We start from the raw sequence: 16,904 nt of genomic DNA, 5'->3' as shown, positions 1-16,904 counted from the left end.
TTACCCCAAACATTATTTTTACAAGCTTCATAGAATTAGTCAACAGGTTAAATCAAGTCTCTGCTTAAGCATCATTTTATTTAAAATGATACTTCCTGGTAAACAGGTTTTAATTAAAAAGGAAAATTACATTTGCATCCCTCGAAGATAAAGGAAACACTACAGACTATTTCACTATCTACACTCTCTGTCTCTACTTATCTTTGGCACCAGTTACAAAGGAAAACTACCTGGAAGGATAATTTCTCCCATAACAATCCCTTCCAATTAGACAGGATTTAGCAACTTATAAAGTATATTCACATACATGATTTCATTTGCTCCTGTCAACAGCCCTGTATGGCAGATATAACAAGAATTGGCATTAACTTCAGGTTAGAAATGAGGATGCCCTGGAAGCCATGGGAGCTTTGAGACTTGCTCATGGTCACCCTGCTAGTAGCAGTTCAGCCAGGCTTTGAATCCAAGGTTTGTGATCACAGGTCTATCTCAGAGCTATCATCAGCAGGTAAACTGTGGTTAAGTCTGCCTGATGTCTTAGATCATATTGTAGAGGGCCCTTGAAGGTCTTCTTGTTGCTGCGGTTCTCAAACTACACTTCTTAGAACCCCAAAGGTCCATAGTGATGCTTAGGAAGCCACCATAGGGAAATTGAGAAGACAGGATCCTGGGATAATATCCCAGTCAAGGAGCTCTGTTGTGTGCCTGGGTGGCTCAGTTAGTTAAGCGTCTCCCTTTGGCTCAGGTCATGATCCGGGAGTCCCGTGATCGTGCCCCACGTAGGGCTCCCTGTTCAGCGGAGACTACTTCTCCCTCCCCTTCTGCCCCTTCCCCTGCTCCTTCTCTCCCCTGCTCTCTCTCTCTCAAATAAATAACATTAAAAAAAAAAAAAAAAGGAGCTCTGTTTTCATGTCTCATATACTAATGTTTCAAATAAAATTTCTTTGGAAGAAAGTATTCCTCTGTTTACAATTTTTTTTTGAAACTCCAGTATACTAGTCCAAACTTCTCATTTTATATATTGGAAAAGACCCATAAAGATCACATAATTTGTCCATTTTCACACCCAACTAAGATCAGACACCAGATGGTTCTCTCCACACTCAGTCCACAACCCTGTGGGACAAGAGTTAAGTCTCTCAGGACAGTGTTTTACCTCCAGCTGAAGCTCCCCAAGCTGAGTGTGTATTAGGATCACCTATGGGGCTTGTCACAGATTTCTGGGTCCTGTGTCCAGAGTTTCTGATTTAATAGAGTTGGGGTGGGCCCTGGGAATTTGCATTCCTAACAGATTTCCAGGTGACACTAATGCTGCTGAATCACCTATCTATAGGATACAAAACAACTGAAAAGTCTACTGAACTGACCAGCTAATTGTGCATTTCCTCAATTTTATTTCACTCTGGAAAAGTGGTAAGGGAAATTTCTCCTCCAGAATTTATAAACCCGTGGCTTTAACCATGCTGCTACACATTCATTAACACCTAATGTTGCTATTCTATCACTTCAAGATCCCAAAGCCTCCGTGTAGCAGATGATGCTGATGTCCCAGCTCATAGTCCCCCATCTCTGGGATGGGCAGTTTCCATGCACACAGCCAGCTTTCTATCTCAATGGGTGGCATCTCTTTGGTATATCTGTCTGAGGACTTTCTTTAGCCAGCAGGAGCTTGCTCAGTCCACATGTGTGTGTGTGCGTGTGTGTGTGTGTAATTAATGCCCCCACTTTCCAGGGCATCCTTCAGACAGTGAGGATATGAATCTGCAGATAAATACTCCAGCTTAACCTATCTGTCGGTGGGATAATTTTGAAGCTTATTCAAATGACTCCTCAGAGGGTCCCTAGTGAGATTGTGCCCCAGCTTTACACAGCAGTAACTCATTCATTCATCACCCTTTACTGGCATTTCTCCCTTTCCCATCCACTTCCCCCACTTCCTCATTTGTGCTTCCTGAGATCACGTCCTAAATAAACTACCTGTGTCCCACATTCTTATCTCAGGATCTGTTTTTGGGGAAACACAAACCAAAACAATCTATCTCATAGTTGTTCACCAAATTCACAGAAGCATCACCTCCTAGCTGACCCACACCTGTTCTTGCTCACCTTTCAGATCTAGGCCCTGGGGTTTTGTCCACAGGTCTTCCAATAACACCACTAACACCAAGTTAGGGTGTACTGGATGGATGTTAATAAGCAAATGATACACCAATTGTTGTTGCCTTAACAGTAGCAGAAATACAGACTGTCGAATGTGTGGATACTTATATTCATTAACCATACTTAACTAGTCACTCTTCAGAAAGAGGCCCAAGTTCATCAGTCAGATCTGTGAAGGATGCCAGCTTAAAAAAAAAAAAAGTGACATTATGCACATTTTGCAAGGCATCATTATAAATATAAATATTTTAAAAACAGTTCATTCTGAAACAGAAATAAATTTCCTTTTGAAGGTTAATCTGTTAAAGTAAGATTAACCTTCAGCAAATATTTACATTTGAGGAGTGGAGTTTCAGCAGTGAGGGCACTGACATTTGTCAAACTGTAGCGCATGCAAACCTCAATGGAAAGAAAAAGGACTATGTGAGAAACAATTAAATTGTTCTTAAATTGAAGCCAAAAAAATAGATTCTTGGTTAAAAAAAAATGAAATGAATCAAACTTCATCCTAAATAATAGAGCTATTACATGCATTTCATTCCACTCATTGTTGATGGCTTAATTTTTTTTATTTAAAAAAGTCCTATTGTGGGATAATTGACATATAATGAACTGAACATATTTAAAGTGTACAACTTAGGGGGCGCCTGGGTGGCTCAGGTGATTAAGCGACTGCCTTTGGCTCAGGTCATGATCCTGGAGTCCCGGGATCAAGTCCCGCATCGGGCTCCCTGCTCAGCGGGGAGTCTGCTCCTCCCTCTCCCGCTCCCCTCTCTTGTGCTCTCTCTCTCTCAAATAAATAAATAAAATCTTTTAAAAAAAAAAAAGTGTACAACTTAGGGACGCCTGGATGGCTCAGTTAAGCATCTGTCTTCAGCTCAGGCCATGATCTCAGGGTCCTGGGATCGAGCCCCAGTTGGGCTCCCTGCTCGGTGGGGAGACTGCTTCTCCCTCTCCCTCTGCCCCTCTCCCTGCTTGTGTGCTCTTTCTCTCAAATAAATAAAATCTTAAAAAAAATAATAAAGTGTACAACTTAATAAATTTTGACATATGTATGCACCCATGAAACCATCATGCTGACTTATTTTTGAAAGCAATATTATTGGGGGGGGCGGAGCAAGATGGCAGAGGAGTAGGAGACCTGGATTTCCTCTCCTCTCAGGAATTCAGCTGGATAGGGATCAAACCATTCTGAACACCTACAAACTCAATAGGAGATCAAAGAAAAGAAGAGCAACAACTCTCTCATCAGAAAAGCGACCACTTTCTGGAAGGTAGGACGTGCGGAGAAGTGAATCCCAGGCAATATTCGGGAGGATAGACGGCGGGGGAGGGGCCTCCGTCGGCCGCTTCTGGCAAGTGATAGAGCCACGGAGCACAAAATCGGAACTTTTAAAAGTCTGCTCCGCTGAGGGACGTCACTCTGGTGGCTAAGCAGGGGGTGGAACCCTCCGGGACAGTGTGGTCTCAGGACCGTTGGGGTCACAGAAAGAACAGGGGTGCCTGAGTGTGGCAGAGCTCCCAGGTAACAGAGCAGGGAAGCCGGCTGCAGAGGCAGAGCCCAGGCGCGGGCTCTCAGCTTGGGGTTGCCATAAACCGTGATCCGCGGCACAGTCGGGCCACTGCTCCCCCAGCAGGGACCCAACAAGCGGCAGATCTGGGGAGACTCACCTTCCTCCCCGGGGAGGAGCCACGCAGGAGTGCACTACAGGGATCTGCTGGGTTTGGAGACTCCACCCGGGGTCGGGTGCCAGAGATAGAAACACGCGGTCACAGACCGGGTGAGCACGGAGTGCGGCCGGAGACCGGGGAGACGGGAGTGACTGACAGCTTTTCTCTGGGGGCTCACTGAGGAGTGGGGCCCCGAGTTCCCGGCTCCTCCAGGGCGGAGATTGGGAGGCCGCCATTTTCACTCTCCGCCTCCAAAGCTGTAGGGAAAGCTCGCAGGGAACAAAAGCCCAGAGAGCAAACCCGAGCAGATTACTTAGCCGGGAGGGGGTAAGGGCGGGGCAATTCCGCCTCCGGCAGAGACATTTGGAAACCACGGCAACAGGCCCCTCCCCAGAAGATCAGCGAGAACAGCCAGCAGGACCAAGTTTACCGATCAATGAGAACGGCAGAACTCCAGTGCTAGGGGACTACTGCACATAGAATTCACGGCTTTTTTACCATGATTCTTTAGTCTCTCAAAGTTAATTTTTTTTAACTGTCTTTTTTTTTTTTTGAATTTTTCTTTTTCCCTTTTTCAACCAACATCTTATCAATCCCTTTTTTTAAAAAAACATTTTTATTTTTCATTTTTAGAGTCATATTCTATCCCTTCATAGTAGTTACCCGTATTTTTGGCATATATATATAAGTTGTTCTCTCTTTAAAATTTTGAGATAGTTTCTTCTAACAGATTAAAATATACCCTAAATCTTGGGCGCCTGGGTGGCTCAGTTAGTTAAGCGACTGCCTTCGGCTCAGGTCATGATCCTGGAGTCCCGGGATCGAGTCCCGCATCAGGCTCCCTACTCGGCAGGGAGTCTGCTTCTCCCTCTGACCCTCCCCCATCTCGTGCTCTCTCTCTCTCTGTCTCATTCTCTCTCTCAAATAAATAAATAAAATCTTTAAAATATATATATATATATATATACCCTAAATCTCTAGTATATGGTGTTTTCTATTCCCCTGCCTGATCACATTCTCTCCCTTTTTTTTCCTTTTTTCTTTTTTTAAATCCTCTTCTTTCTTTTTTCAAACAACTTATCAATTCCTTTTATAAAATTTTTTATAATTTCCATCTTTACAGTCATATTCCATCCCTTCATCATATCAACCCTTATTTTTGTACATATATAAGTTTTTCTTTCTTTAAAATTTTGGGAGGCACTTTCTTCTAAAAGACCAAAATACACCCCAAATCTAGTGTGTGGCACTGATCTATATACCAGCCTGATCATATTTGATCACATTCTGGTTTTTTTGTTGTTGTTGTTGTTTTGTTTTGTTTGTGTTTGTTTGTTTTTATCTTTATCTTTTTCTTTTTTTTTTCTTTTTCTTTTTTCTCTCTTTCCATTTCTTTTTCCACTGCTTCAGGTCTTTTCTGATTTGTTTAGAGTATATTTTCTGAGGACATTGTTACTCTGCTAGCATTTTGTTCTCTCATTAATCTATTCTCCTCTGCACAAAATGACAAGACAGAAAAAATCACCTCAACAAAAAGAACAAGAGGTAGTACCGACTGCCAGGGACCTACTCAATATGGACATTAGTACGATGTCAGATCTAGAGTTCAGAATCATCACTTTAAAGATACTAGCTGGGCTTGAAAAAAATATGGAAGTTATTAGAGAAACCCTTTCTGGAGAAGTAAAAGAACTAAAATCCAACCAAGTAGAAATCAAAAAGGCTATTAATGAGGTGCAATCAAAAATGGGGGCGCTAACTGCTAGAATAAATGAGGCAGAAGAGAGAATCAGTAATATAGAAGACCAAATGATGGAAAATAAAGAAGCTGAGAAAAAGAGAGATAAACAACTACTGGATCACGAGGGCAGAATTCGAGAGAGAAGCGATACCATAAGACGAAACAACATTAGAATAATTGGGATCCCAGGAGAAGAAGAAAGAGAGAGAGGGCCAGAAGGTATAATGGAGCAAATTATAGCAGAGAACTTCCCTAATTTGGGGAAGGAAACAGGCATGAAAATCCAGGAAGCACAGAGAACCCCTCTCAAAATCAATAAAAATAGGTCAACACCCCGACATCTAATAGTAAAACTTAATAGTCTCATAGACAAAGAGAAAATCCTGAAAGCAGCTCGGGAGAAGAGATATGTAACCTACAAGGGTAGAAACATTAGATTGGCAACAGACCTATCCACAGAGACCTGGCAGGCCAGAAAGGACTGGCAGGATATATTCAGAGCACTAAATGAGAAAAATATGCAGCCAAGAATACTATATCCAGCTAGGCTGTCATTGAAAATAAAAGGAGAGATAAAAAGCTTCCAGGACAAACAAAAACTAAAGGAATTTGCAAACACAAAACCAGCCCTACAGGAAATCTTGATAGGGGTCCTCTAAGCAAAAAGAGACCCTAAAAGCAACATAGACCAGAAAGGAACAGAGACAATATACAGTAACAGTCACCTTACAGGCAATACAATGGCACTAAATTCCTATCTTTCAATAGTTACCCTGAATGTAAATGGGCTCAATGCCCCAATCAAAAGACACAGGCTATCAGACTGGATTAAAAAACAAGACCCATCGATATGCTGTCTGAAAGAGACTCATTTTAGACCCAAAGACACCTCCAGATTGAAAGTGAGGGGGTGGAAAACCATTTACCATGCTAATGGACACCAAAAGAAAGCTGGGGTGGCAATCCTTATATCAGACAAATTAGATTTTAAACGAAAGACTGTAATAAGAGATGAGGAAGGACACTATATCCTACTTAAAGGGTCTATCCAACAAGAAGATCTAACAATTGTAAATATCTATGCCCCTAACATGGGAGCAGCCAATTATATAAGGCAATTAATAACAAAAGCAAAGAAACACATCGACAACAATACAATAATAGTGGGGGACTTTAACACCCCCCTCACTGAAATGGACAGATCGTCTAAGCAAAAGATCAACAAGGAAATAAAGACTTTAAATGACACACTGGACCAAATGGACTTCACAGACATATTCAGAACATTCCACCCCAAAGCGACGGAATACACATTCTTCTCTAGTGCCCATGGAACATTCTCCAGAATAGATCACATCCTAGGTCATAAATCAGGTCTCAACCAGTACCAAAAGATTGGAATCATTCCCTGCCTATTTTCAGACCACAATGCTTTGAAACTAGAACTCAATCACAAGAGGAAAGTCGGAAAGAACTCAAATACATGGAGGCTAAAGAGCATCCTACTGAAGAATGAATGGGTCAACCAGGAAATTAAAGAAGAATTAAAAAAATACATGGAAACCAATGAAAATGAAAACACAACTGTTCAAAATCTTTGGGATGCAGCAAAGGCAGTCCTAAGAGGAAAGTATATAGCAATGCAAGCCTTTCTCAAGAAACAAGAAAGGTCTCAAGTACACAACCTAACCCTACACCTAAAGGAGCTGGAGAAAGAACAGCAAATAAAGCCTAAACCCAGCAGGAGAAGAGAAATCATAAAGATCAGAGCAGAAATCAATGAAATAGAAACGAAAAGAACAGTAGAACAGATCAACGAAACTAGGAGCTGGTTCTTTGAAAGAATTAACAAGATTGATAAACCCCTGGCCAGACTTATCAAAAAGAGAAGAGAAATGACCCAAATCAACAAAATCATGAATGAAAGAGGAGAGATCACAACCAACACCAAAGAAATACAAACAATTCTAAGAACATATTATGAGCAACTCTATGCCAGCAAATTAGATAATCTGGAAGAAATGGATGCATTCCTAGAGATGTATCAACTACCAAAACTGAACCAGGAAGAAATAGAAAACCTGAACAGACCTATAACCACTAAGGAAATTGAAGCAGTCATCAAAAATCTCCCAAAAAACAAAAGCCCAGGGCCAGATGGCTTCCCAGGGGAATTCTACCAAACATTTCAAGAAGAATTAATATCTATTCTTCTGAAACTGTTCCAAAAAATAGAAATGGAAGGAAAACTTCCAAACTCATTTTATGAGGCCAGCATTACCTTGATCCCAAAACCAGACAAAGACCCCATGAAAAAGGAGAATTACAGACCCATATCCCTGATGAACATGGATGCAAAAATTCTCACCCAAATACTAGCCAATAGGATCCAACAGTACATTAAAAGGATTATTCACCACGACCAAGTGGGATTTATCCCTGGGCTGCAAGGTTGGTTCAACATCCGCAAATCAATCAGTGTGATACAATACATTAACAAAAGAAAGAACAGGAATCATATGATCCTCTCAATAGATGCAGAAAAAGCTTTTGACAAAGTACAGCATCCTTTCTTGATCAAAACTCTTCAGAGTATAGGCATAGAGGGTACATACCTCAATATCATAAAAGCCATCTATGAAAAACCTACAGCAAATATCATTCTCAATGGGGAAAAACTGAGAGCTTTCCCCCTAATGTCAGGAACGCGGCAGGGATGTCCACTATCACAACTGCTATTCAACATAGTATTGGAAGTCCTAGCCACAGCAATCAGACAACAAAAAGAAATCAAAGGCATCCAAATCGGCAAAGAAGAAGTCAAACTCTCACTCTTTGCAGATGATATGATACTTTATGTGGAAAACCCAAAAGACTCCACCTCCAAACTGCTAGAACTCATACAGAAATTCAGTAAAGTGGCAGGATATAAAATCAATGCACAGAAGTCAGTGGCATTCCTATACACCAACAACAAGACAGAAGAAAGAGAAATTAAGGAGTCGATCCCATTTACAATGGCACCCAAAACCATAAGATACCTAGGAATAAATCTAACCAAAGAGACAAAGGATCTGTACTCAGAAAACTATAAAATAGTCATGAAAGAAACTGAGGAAGACACAAAGAAATGGAAAAACGTTCCATGCTCATGGATTGGAAGAACAAATATTGTGAAGATGTCAATGCTACCTAGAGCAATCTACACATCCACTTTTTTCAAAGAAATGGAACAAATAATCCTAAAATTTGTATGGAACCAGAAAAGACCCCACATAGCCAGAGGAATGTTGAAAAAGAAAAGCAAAGCCGGTGGCATCACAATTCCGGACTTCCAGCTCTATTACAAAGCTGTCATCATCAAGACAGCATGGTACTGGCACAAAAACAGACACATAGATCAATGGAACAGAATAGAGAGCCCACAAATGGACCCTCAACTCTATGGTCAACTCATCTTTGACAAAGCAGGAAAGAATGTCCAAGGGAACAAAGACAGTCTCTTCAACAAATGGTGTTGGGAAAATTGGACAGTCACATGCAGAAGAATGAAACTGGACCATTTCCTTACACCACACACAAAAATAGACTTCAAATGGTTGAAAGACCTCAATGTGAGACAGGAGTCCATCAAAACCCTAAAGGAGAACACAGGCAGCAACCTCTTTGACCTCAGCCGAAGCAACTTCTTCCTAGAAACACCGCCAAAGGCAAGGGAAGCAAGGGCAAAAATGAACTATTGGGACTTCATCAAGATAAAAAGCTTTTGCAAAGCAAAGGAAACAGTCAACAAAACCAAAAGACAACCGACAGAATGGGAGAAGCTATTTGCAAATGACATATCAGATAAAGGGCTAGTATCCAAAATCTATAAAGAACTCATCAAACTCAACACCCAAAGAACAAAGAATCCAATCAAGAAATGGGCAGAAGACATGAACAGACATTTTCCCAAAGAAGACATCCAAATGGACAACAGACACATGAAAAAGTGCTCAATATCGCTTGGCATCAGGGAAATCCAAATCAAAACCTCAATGAGATACCACCTCACACCATTCAGAATGGCTAAAATTAACAAGTCAGGAAACGACAGGTGTTGGCGGGGATGCGGAGATAGGGGAACCCTCCTACACTGTTGGTGGGAATGCAAGCTGGTGCAGCCACTCTGGAAAACAGTATAGAGGTTCCTCAAAAAGTTGAAAATAGAGCTACCATATGAAAATAGAGCAATTGCACTACTGGGTATTTACCCCAAAAATACAAAAGTAGGGATCCGAAAGGGTACGTGCACCCCGATGTTTATAGCAGCAATGTCCACAATAGCCAAACTGTGGAAAGAGCCAAGATGTCCATCGACAGATGAATGGATAAAGAAGAAGTGGTATATATATACAATGGAATATTATGCAGCCATCAAAAGGAATGAGATCTTGCCATTTGCAACGACGTGGATGGAACTGGAAGGTATTATGTTGAGTGAAATAAGTCAAACAGAGAAAGACATGTATCATATGATCTCACTGATATGAGGAATTCTTAATTGTAGGAAACAAACTGAGGGTTGTTGGAGTGGGGGGTGGGGTGGGAGGGATGGAGTGACTGGGTGATAGACACTGGGGAGGGTATGTGTTCTGGTAAGCGCTGTGAATTGTGCAAGACTTGAATCTCAGATCTGTACCTCTGAAACAAATAATGCAATATATGTTAAGAAAAAAAAAGAAGAAGAAGAAGAAGAAGATAGCGGGAGGGGAAGAATGAAGCGGGGGAAATCGGAGGGGTAGACTTACCATGAGAGATGATGGACTCTGAAAAACAAACTGAGGGTTCTAGAGGGGAGGGGGGTGGGAGGATGGGTTAGCCTGGTGGTGGGTATTGAGGAGGGCACATTCTGCATGGAGCACTGGGTGTTATGCACAAACAATGAATCATGGAACACTTCATCTAAAACTAATGATGTAATGTATGGGGATTAACATAAGAATAAAAATAATAAAAAAAATTTAAAAAAAGAAAGCAATATTATTGAGTTTTAAGTCTATATTATCTTGAAATCCAATTTCTGGAATAATCCATTAATTATCATATTGATGCAGTGATTCACTGTGGGCTAAAAGCTCTTCACATTACTCCCTATTTGAAGTGGCTATATGAGTATGCTCAAAATAATTGGTTGGCACAATTTCCTAGAACTTAGGAATAGCTGGCAAATAATAATAAAAGCTACCACTTATCGAGGATCTATCATTGCCAAGAGCCATTTTGTAGTTTTTTGGGGTTTTTTTAAGATTTTATTTATTTGACAGAGACACACAGTGAGAGAGGGAACACAAGCAGGGGGAGTAGGAGAGGGAGAAGCAGGCTTCCCGTGGACAGGGAGCCCGATGCGGGGCTCAATCTCAGGACCCTGGGATCATGACCTGAGCCAAAGGCAGACACTTAAGGACTGAGCCACCCAGGCGCCCCAATTTTGTAGTTCTTTAGATACATCATTTGTAACACGTACAAAAATCCCATGAGGTAAGTGTTACCAATTCTATTTTATAAGTGAGCAACTGAGAGAGATATTTATAGGGCTAGAACATGACAGAGCTGGGAACTACATTTGCTACCCTATGTAATATTCCCCAAACTGTAAGTTTGTTTATTTTTTATTTATTCAACAAATACACACCAGACCCTAAGTTAGATGTTGAAGATACAGCAGTGAAGATGATTGACATGGTCCCCAACAACATAGTTTATAGCCAGTGATGAAGAAGTTTACTATTTCATTGAAATATTACACAAATAATCAATTACAATTGTTATGAATGTCTACAGAGAGAAGTAGAAGGTGCTCTAAGAGCATGAATTGGGGACCTGATCTAGTTTGGGAGCAGGCAATTTAGAGGAGGCAATCATAAGGAAGTAATGTTTAAGCTAAGACCCAAGAAATGAGTTAATCTATGGTGTTTTAAGCAGGGGAAGTAACATGATCAGATTTGCAAGACTTACAGAGTAGTGGGAAGTGAAGGAGGGAAAAATGTCTTCCTTGAGAATTGCCAACTACAAGCTCAACCCTCAGGCAGGGTGGAAACCAGAACCTACATTCCTATGTAGCGCAAGAAAACCTCATCATACTTAATATTGTTAAAAGTGGCTCTGGGTTAGTTAATGCTCTCAGGCATTAGGTTAGTAAATGCAAACGTCCAGGAAAAAAAAAAAAAAAAAAAAAAAAAAAAAAAACTTTAAACCATCTTTCAAAAAGTTCACCCATATAAGTTTTCAATAAACATGAATTCACAATCAAAATACCACGGACATGGAACAAGCTGCCATGAGCAAGAATTGGCAGAAGCAATGAAATATACCAGAGTCAGAACTGCAGAGACTGCAGATAGGATTAGAACTATCAGATTCAGAATATAAAATAAGTTCCTTTGATATATTTAAAGAAATAAGAACATCAAAAGTATAATTAAGAAGCAAGATATTTTACATATGATTTCACTCATATGTGGAAGTGAAGAAACAAAACAGAAGAACATAGGGTAAGGGAAGGGAAGGAAAAATAAGACGAAATCAGAAACTCTTAACTCTAGGAAACAAACTGAGGGTTGCTGGAGGGGAGGCGGGGGGATGGGGTAACTACATGATGGGCATTAAGGAGGGCACTCGATGTAATGAACACTGGGTGTTATATACAACTGATTAATTACTAAATTCTACCTCTGAAACTAAAAGAAGAAGAAAAAGAAGAAGAAGCAGCAGCAGCAGCAAGGTATTTAAAAACTGATCAAATAGATTTGAAAAAGAACAACACAGAACTACTAAAAATTGTATGTGTAAATTTTTATTAATCCTTTCTCTCTTAAATTTGTTTCACATATTTTCTTCCAGGTTTGTTGCTTCTGTTTAATTTGTGGTGATCCTTGTCATTCACTCCTCTATTTTTTTTTTCGAGGTCAAATCTATCCATCATTTGTCTTTATGGCTTTTGCAGTTTGCCTCCTGCTTAGATATTTTCCTACTCTGAAGTTATTTTAAGAACCCTTATTTTTTAATGTTTATTAATTCATTTTAATCTGGATTTTATATTAACACAGGAGTCCAATATTGCTTTTAATAAATTGCATTGGGAAATTCCAACACTGTTTATTAATAGACATTTCTTTCTCACTAATTTGAAATATCACTTTTAACATAAACTAATTTCTTGTTCTAATCAATGAGAATTTAGTTCTCTTACAACTTCTGACCTCACTTACTCTCCCCCCATCCTCCCAATTTTGGGTTAAATCATCAGTCACTTCTTATATAACAAAAAAGCATACAAATATTACACTGATGATGCAGGTAATTACTATGATTATGTTTCCTTTCTCGAACACATTTTTGTTTTTCCAGGAGTTAACAATCATCTTGTTATTTTCAGTTGCAAAGTTTCCTATGAATCTATTCAAACGCTTGATTGGACTTGTCAAACACACCTATTGTTATTATTTTCCAGACACTAAAATATATCAAATAATCTTTCTGTTCCATTTTTTTTCCTGGCACTCTCCCCCTCAGAAATCTCAAGTTCTCCTGCTCCATTCAGGCTAATTACTTCCCAGGCCTATGGCACAGCTGTCAGCTTTCCCCCAATGGATCCTTCGAATGTCAGTATGTGCAGGTGTTCTGTCTTTAGAGAAGCAGCCTCCAGTCTCCTACCTAGGGGACATATGCCTGATGGCTATTTGGAAGAAAGGTCTTTGTGGGAGGAGATCTAAGAAAGAAGGCTGGGGGTTCCACTCTTTATTACTTGAACTTCCCCATGATCAGCATGTTTCCGTCTCCTGCCATTAACCTAACCCCACCTCACCCAGATATGTCTCATGTCCCTGAGTCTGTCTAGGTGTCTCTTGCTCATTATCTCCGGAGAACATGCTTCCTGTTGCCTGTGGAAGGTAGCTCCCTGATATCAAAGGATGGGGAAAAGGGCTTTAATATCTACATAAAAACTTCAACCAATCCCTGCACCTCACTTACCTTCAGTGTACCTGGTACCACCTCAAGTCCTGCATCCTCTGTGGACTCTCAATAGCAGCTTCCTCTGCTCTAAATCACATTTTACTCCTCCACTCATTTTCCACCTTTCAATTTCTTTTTCTGAAATTTCTCATTTGCTCACATCTCCTTTCCAATTTTCTGTCTTTGTGGATTTATACTCCCTCCAACCCTATCCCGCCCCACCTCTCCCTATTTAATAATGCTTCCACAGGAGGAGATAAACTCAGCTATATTTAACTGAAAGTCTCTCAGCCTCATAGTGCCATATATGTATGTATAGATAACACTATGTATAGATAGCACAATATAAAACCCCAGCCTCAATGAAGCAACCACTGATCTGTTTTCTGTCACTATAGATTAGTTTGCATTTTTGAGAGTTTTATATAAGTGCAACCACACATATGCATTTTTATTTGTCTGGATTCATTCATCTCTGGATAGTTTTCAATTTATTCAATTTTTAAAAATCAGCTTTATTGAGGCATACAAAGTCACCAGTTTTAAATGTAGGTTTTGAGAAGTTTTGATAAATGAATATCATCATGTAATCACCACTAGAGTCAAGATACAGAACATGTGAAAAGGAGTATTTTCAACTTAAGCAAAGATTTAAGGGAAACACAAAGCTTCTTAGTTTCAGAGAAAGTCATGTGCTGTATGCATGCAACATTCAAGCATCATCCCATGAACACACAAAACTGAATGCCATTTAACCTCCCTCTTCAAGTTACACAGCTGTGAGAACTTCATTCTTGATTATTTACAGGGAACTTTTGTGACTGGCTTCTCCCTTTATTTTTTATTTTTTTTACAAATACCTCTTTGGTGCCTTAGGAAATAACTTCAAAGATAAAGTAACAGAAGAGGGCTTGTAAGGGAGTTAGATTAAAACCTAAACTATATTTGCATACTGTTTATACTTTGATTCATTCCCTGCAGTGATTCTTCTGTCTCTGACCAGTCCACTGACCTACTATGGAAAGTATCACACAGCCCACAAGTTTCTGTCAGCCATGTTGTCTCAGGGCTCCTCCCTCCCAACTTGTCTCCCAGCCTCCAGTCTCTCCCCATTCCATTCCCACCTAAATATTACTGTTCATTAATCTTTCTGAAGTCTTGCTTTTGTGCTGGGAAACCTTCCACAGCTCCCCAGGCTCACAGGATAAGGTCTGAGTTCCCTAACGCTGCCTTCATCTCTGTGTGCCCCACCTGTTTGGGTTCCAACTGTGGGCAGCTGGGAGCCATCTCCAGACAGTCATGGGGCTGAGCCCAGCTGCTGTTGTGCAGGCTGGGCTGTGTATGTTTTATCTTTCCCTACCCCAGCACAACATGTGGAATGGCCTGGGTCTAGAAAAACAGTGTTAGGACTGTATTTGTTGCAAAGAGATAAAAATTTACCCCTTAAGCTTTATTTAGAAAGCCGAGTAAGGCTTTTAATCAGCTACTATAAAGAAATTTCAGTGACTTATGTGAATGTGGAGATTTAGGTGTCATAATAACTTAAAGATTTTAGGCTGCACGTGTCATTTATTTGTCAAATACAGAGCATGACATGCCTGGGTTGCTTTCTGAAAAGGATCACATTTATTCATTTATCCAAACATTCATTGAGTATCTCTTGAGCACCCCTTACACGTCAGGCTCTGTGCTAGGCATCGGCGGTATACTGTTGAAGCAGAGAGATATTGTCTCTAACCTTACAGAGCTAACACATTAGCTGAATGAGTCATTACGAGAGTTAACAGAGCTACAGAAGGAAGGTAAAGAGGGAGCTGTGGTGGACAACACTGCCCTGCTCACATCCCCTCAGCTCTCACCAGGCAAGCTGAAGGCTTCTTTCTGCAAGAGACTCTTGGGCTGAGTGAAGACTTCTCTGGCCCACAGCCGGCAGGAGCATGCCCAGCCCTCGCATGGTGCAGGCCAACAGTGCCAGGCAGTCAATGTCCTCAGGAACAGTCCTCAACCAATGGAGAGGGAGAATGGAGACTTACCCACCCAGCTTCCTCACCTTGTGGGTGGGACAGCTCTGGGGGTGTTCTACGCCGTCTTAGCCCGGGCTGCCATAACAAAATGCCATCCACTGAGTGGCTTAAACAACAGAAGTGTATTTTCTCACAGTTCCAGAGGCTGGATGGCTGAGATCAGGAGGCCAGGATGGGTGGTTTCTGGTGAAGCCTCTCCTCCTGGCTTGTGGGCAGCTACCATAGCACTGTGTGCTCACATGACCTCTTCTATATGTGCTCTCTCAGAAAGAGAAAGAAAGAATTCAGGGAGCTCCCTGGTGTCACTTCCTATAAATACACGAATCCTACTGTATTGAGGCCCCACCTTTACAATCTCATTTTAGGTCCTCCTTAATTTTTAATTATCTCCTTATTTCCCTATCTCCAAGTCATATTGAGGGTTAGGCTTCAACATATGAAACACAATTCAGGCTATGGCATATACTGTCTCCCAGGGTCCCCCAGTGAGACTGAGCCCATGACCCATCTCCCAATAGCCTGTGCACTAAGGCACTCTGAATAGGCTTCTTTTTCTTCCCTCCTCATCCCTCCATCTTCCTACCACAGCTTCCTGAGACTACCTCCCAAATAAACCACTTGTACTCAAATCCCAATCTCAGGGAACTGCACCAATGACTGGAGCTCATACCAGGGACCTGACATGTGCCTGGTGGGTCTGGATATTAGAAAGCCTTACCAGCTGTGTCGGGAGTTCTTTCCTAAGGGCTCTGTGGGAAGCCACTTAAGGTCTTAAGCAAAGGAATGAATCTCGGACAGAATGTGGAGGAAGGACTCAAAGAAGTAAAACGCTGATTCAGGGCAACTAACTGGGAAGCTATTTCTTCAGTCAAATCAGGAGAAGACTGTGATCAGTGCTAAGGAGGAGGCAGTGAAGACAGAGCCTGACATGGTGCCTGCCTCGCCCATAGTCACTGCGCAACAAGTATTTTTGGATGAAAATTAATGAGTGGGTTCTGTGTACCAAACCTCTAGATAGACTGACAGAACTTGAAGATTGATTACATCTGGGATTTGAGGAAAAAGAGAGAGTCAAGAACAAGTCCAGGTCTTCAGGCTTGAACAGCTAGGTGGACGCCAGTGCTATTTATTGAATACGGATCATAGCCTTGAGGATCAGCAAGTTGGAAGGGTGGGAGATAATGAGTTCTGGGTATGAGTGTGCCTGTGAGACATCTAATTGATGCTGAGTAGGCAGCTGAGTATACAGGTTTGAAGCTAGGTCAGAGATGCATATTTGGGTCCCACCAGATACAGATACTGAGTCCCGCAAG

At 41.1% G+C, this 16,904-nt stretch overlaps 1 protein-coding gene across 1 annotated transcript in view; it reads right to left on the bottom strand.

Annotated features, from left to right (window-relative positions):
• SYTL2 (synaptotagmin like 2) overlaps positions 1-16,904 on the bottom strand; it is a 198,963-nt gene that overhangs the window by 130,942 nt on the left and 51,117 nt on the right. The window contains exon 5 of the mRNA XM_064576812.1: positions 2,289-2,345. The gene's annotated coding sequence lies outside the window, so the exon portion shown is untranslated. The remainder of the gene's footprint in view (positions 1-2,288; positions 2,346-16,904) is intronic.

This window comes from Mirounga angustirostris, unplaced genomic scaffold, assembly GCF_029215605.1.
Source record: "Mirounga angustirostris isolate CCGP_5_RB_7025 unplaced genomic scaffold, mMirAng1.0.hap1 SCAF_13, whole genome shotgun sequence".
NCBI lineage: Eukaryota > Metazoa > Chordata > Mammalia > Carnivora > Phocidae > Mirounga > Mirounga angustirostris.
The sequence above is the reverse complement of the archived record's forward strand: the minus strand, read 5'-3'. Positions and strand labels throughout refer to the sequence as shown.